The sequence below is a fragment of the Neophocaena asiaeorientalis genome, unplaced genomic scaffold, assembly GCF_003031525.2.
Source record: "Neophocaena asiaeorientalis asiaeorientalis breed wild unplaced genomic scaffold, Neophocaena_asiaeorientalis_V1.1 scaffold296, whole genome shotgun sequence".
Classification (NCBI taxonomy): Eukaryota; Metazoa; Chordata; class Mammalia; order Artiodactyla; family Phocoenidae; genus Neophocaena; species Neophocaena asiaeorientalis.
The window spans coordinates 3,335,080-3,339,751 of NW_020175084.1; the positions used below are offsets into that span (position 1 = coordinate 3,335,080).

At 43.0% G+C, this 4,672-nt stretch overlaps 1 pseudogene; it reads right to left on the reverse strand.

Annotated features, from left to right (window-relative positions):
- Positions 1 to 406: 406 nt before the first annotated feature.
- On the reverse strand, positions 407 to 852 carry LOC112412493 (39S ribosomal protein L49, mitochondrial pseudogene; annotated as a pseudogene).
- Between the last annotated feature and the right edge of the window lie 3,820 nt (positions 853 to 4,672).

A 4,672-nucleotide genomic window follows, 5' to 3' on the forward strand; every position in this document is an offset into this window, starting at 1 on the left:
TGCCCACAGGGTCTGCCCTGTGTTACCCTCCTGTAAACTGGGCTGGGCTATTGCTTCCAACAGAGGGGCAGTCAACAACCTCTACAGTTTGAATACCTGAGTCCAGGGAGCTCCAATGAAGGGAAAGCAGGAACACGCCAAAGTTGGGGGGGGGGGGGGACTAACGCTCCCCCCTAGCTTGGCTGTTCCTGGTGGGTCTCCAATATTAGACAGCCCTCCCCCAGTGCTGGCACCTATACAGAGTCCCATTTCCTCCTTTATGCAAACAAGGCCTGCTCCAACGCCCTCAGCCCCGGTCTCTGTACCCCTTTCTCCTAGCTGTTCCAACAGCCACTTCCCTCCTCCTGAGATCCCCGGGACTCCAGTCTCAGGGGGACGCTGGGCATGCAGGCTGCTCAGCTGGGCTTCAGAAGCCCTTCTCCAGGAGCCAGGCTTTGAGCTGCTGGTCAAAGTAGCCCTTGACCCGAAGGGTACCTGTCACCTCATTGACCTGGGTGATAGGTGTTTTCCCCAGCAGTGGGCTCAGAAAATCTTCCACCTCCTTCTGCAGGGCCCAAATGTCCCCCTCCACCTTCCGGATCACAGTCATCTGATGGTTTCTATGCATGATGTCCTTGTAGACCGGATGTTGTGCATACAAGAGCACTGCACAAAGTAGGGCAGGTTGGGTGGGAGGCCTCTAGGAGTGGGATAATGTTCATGCTTTGGGGGCTTTGGGATGCTGGTGGGGGGTAACAGGCACTCCACAAAATGGTATTCATCCACAGACTCCATGAAGCTGGGGTAATCAGGAGGCCCCAGGGTCTGGCTCAGTTGCCGTAGCCTGCAGCCCGGTGGGACACCGGCTCTCATCTGAAGATCTTTTAATGAATTTGATGAAATCCCATCCCCAGATATTCTGACATGGTACTATGGGGTAGGATCCGAGCCTGGGTATTTTTAAAACCTCCCCAGGGACTTCCTTGGTGGCCCAGTGGTTAAGAATCTGCCTGCCAGTGCAGGGGACACGGGTTCAAGCCCTTGTCCGGGAAGATCCCACATGCCACAGAGCAACTAAGCCTGTGCACCACAGCTACTGAGCCTGCGCTCTAGGGCCCGCGAGCCACAACTACTGAAGCCCGCGTGCCTAGAGCCCGTGCTGCACAGCAAGAGAAGCCACCACAATGAGAAGCCCGCGCACCACAACAAAGAGTAACCCCCGCTCACTGCAACTAGAGAAAGCCTGTGCGCAGCAATGAAGACTCAATGCTGCCAAAAATAAATTAATTAATTAATGAAAAAAAAGTTCCCCAGGTGATGCTAATATTTGGCAGCTGGGGTCAAGATTTCTCTGAGCTCTTACAGTCTAAGTGATGCACAAAAACACGTGTAACATACACACACATTAAACCCCTTCACATATCAACACTCTTCATGATCGTTCACACTTTTAACTCAAATATTCAGGAAATGGTTAGCTATGACAATTTTCTGTCTTAATGGTTGAGATCCTTGCTATCTTCCAGTTATTTCAATGCTCTTAATTTCCCCTTTCAGAGAGTTTATGAAGGTAGTAATATAGGCACATGGGAGGTAGAGATTTTACTATTGATGAGACGTTAGATAAAATAGGAGCTTGAAGCTAATGGTTAAAATCAATGGCTCTGTTAACCTGTGAATCTTAGGACAATCACAAAAAAATCCAAAGACTAATACAAGTCAGAGACAAAATAAAATGTGTCTTTTTAAGTGAAAAATTATCTAAAAATAAACTCATTTGTGAAAATATATTTATAATATTATAAAGCTCTGGAACATCTGTACTTATAGGAATTCATAAACTTTTGAATGGCTTTGGAAAAAGTTGTCTTGTTTTGACCATACCTGTTGACTAAGAACTTTAATTTGTAGAACAAGGCACCATAATATCCCGTAAAAACATTTAATTTGCCATACCTTGTCAAATTTTTTATCTAGAAAATTTATATTTGTATGTTTAATGATTTGTTTGCTATGTATTCTATACTAAAGGAATTTCTTTCTTTTGACCAGTTTGGTTCACTCATAACAAGTAGAATGGTACTCCTTAGTTTAATTTATTTTCACTTTTCAGAAACAAATGGCAGTGAGCAATTCCACTTCTGAATGTATATCCAAAGTAACTGAAAACAGAGGCGCAAACAGATATTTATACATTCATGTTCATAGCAGCATTATTCACGATAACCAAAAGGTGAAAGCAATCCAAGTGTCTATCAACAGAAGAATGAATAAACAAAATGTGATATACATATATAATGGAATTTAATACAGCCTTGAAAACAAACGAAATTCTGACACATGCTACAACATGGATGAACCTTGAGGACATTATGCTAAGTGAAATACGCCAGTCACAAAAAGACAAATACTGTGTTATTGCACTTATATGAGGTTCCTAGAAGAGTCAAATTAATAGAGACAGAAAGTAGAATGGTGGTTGTCAGCGCTGAGGGAAAAGAATGGGGAGTTGTTGTTCACTGGGTATAGAGTTTCAGTTTTGTACAATGAAAAGAGTTCTGGAGATGAATGGTGATTATGGCTGTACAACAACATGAATACATGTAACAACGTTGAGCTGTATACTTAAAAATGGTTAAGATGATAACTTTCATGTTATGTGTATTTCACCACAATTAAAAATAATAAGTAAAAATACCAACATCAGTCATTTATTCTACTCATGAACCCACAATCTGGGCAGAGCTGGTCATGGATAGCTCTCTCCTGGTCCACATGGTATCAGTAGGGGCAGCTCAACTACACCTGGAGGATCCACTTCCATCATGGCTTACTCACATGCCTGGCAAACTGGTGCTGCTGTTGGCTGGGAGCTCACCCCAGGCTATTGATCAGGGACCTTAGTTCTCTACATAGGCCTCTCCATGAGCCTTTTGGTGGCATAGCATGTTGCTTATTTCCCAGAGTAAGTATTCGAAGAAATGGGAATTGGAAGCTAACAATCTCTTGAGATTCCAAAGTGGCACAGGATCACTCCCACTGTATTTTAAGCAGTGGTCAAGTGTTCAAAAAAAAAAAAAAAAAAAGTCTACCTCACCTTTGACAAAGTGTCAAAGAATCTGCAACCATCTTTAATCTACTATACCAACTAGCCCAGTTCTTTTCTCCCTTTATTCTGGAACTTTTCTCCACCTGAAGCTTCTGCTTATAACTCAGATTGTCCTGACTTTTCATAGACCTAAATCTAATCCCTCATATATAGCCCCAAATCTATCTCAAGAGCTTCTCTCTATGCATCTTTGGCTTCAAACTCACTATTAGCTGTCTGATTCTCTCTTTTCTCAGTCATATATGTGGGAGTAAGAATATGATTGGCCCAGATCATCATTTCATGCTAAGTCATGCATGTCCTAGATTACAGACATATCTATGCACTGGCTGCCATTAGATCAAGTGCTCCTAATCCAATACCTGTAGCCAAGGGTGCTATTTTATATGACTGTTTTGGCTTATCTTTTTTGTATATGCTGTGAGTATGGGGGTGAGGGAGATGGGTAGAGTTGTGCAAGGGTTGTGAATGCAGCAAGCACCATAATTCATTTTCCTAGAATAAAGTGGAGCCTTTACTGGTTCTGAAAATACTTATCCACTCCTTCCTCGGTGATTAAGGTATTGAAGATATAACTGGTTTATTGTTTCTCCTTTTTATACCTCCTTCAAAAAAAATGCATGTGGATTTCCTATAACATTTTCTTTTCCCCTCAAGATTGCCTTTAAGATCCACTTAATGCTAATGTCTCTGAATAAAATCATAGTGTGATTTTCTCTGGACCCTGCATTCTACACAAGATTAATATTTCCTATTCAGGTTAGCAGTAAAAAGGTAGCAGTACATATGTGATCACTTCTTCCTGTTGGACAAAAACTCTCTATTTGGCCAAACTTTAGTCAGGCTCTTCTAAGCCCCCTTCTCAATTAGGCTTTGAACTTGGGCTTCAGTGTCCATCCTGGCTGGGCCTGCACACCCAGTTCAGCAAGAATCCATTAAGTCAGTTTAGACAGAATCCTCCACCCTCCATATCTGATCAAATTCCTCATTTCTCACCATCCTCCAGGTGATATCTGATCACCCTAGCCTGTCTTCAGCAAGAATCCTGTCAAGTCAGTTTAACCAGAATCCTTCCTTACTCCTGATGTTTCTTCTTAATAATTTTCCATACACTGACCCCCACCTTGCTCCTTGGCTATAAAGCCCCTCTTGTCCCTGTAGTTTTCTTCAAATCATTCCTGGCACCACTTTTGTTAGTTTGGGTCCTCCACAAAGAAAATGCCAAGATGGGATTAGATGTACAAAAGATTTATTGGGGGAAAACCCTATGAAGGAGCAGGAGCTGGTGGAGGTAGGAAAAGCCTTCAAATCATGATGCACATCTGCCCTGTGAGAGAGAGGATGGAGAAGGATTGTATAGGCAGGGTCTCAGATGTGGCACAGTTCTAAGTCTCCACCAGGCAGAACTCAGGGGAGTCCTCTGGCCAAAGTCACCTATTCAAGGACTCCTGTAACTATAAGAATGGGTACACATTAGAACAAATCCCCGTGCTACTCAGACTTTGGCTGAGAGAAGGCTTTGGGAAACATGGCCTTTACATGAACACAAGAGTGAATCCAGGACAGCAGCTGGGGCCATCAGTC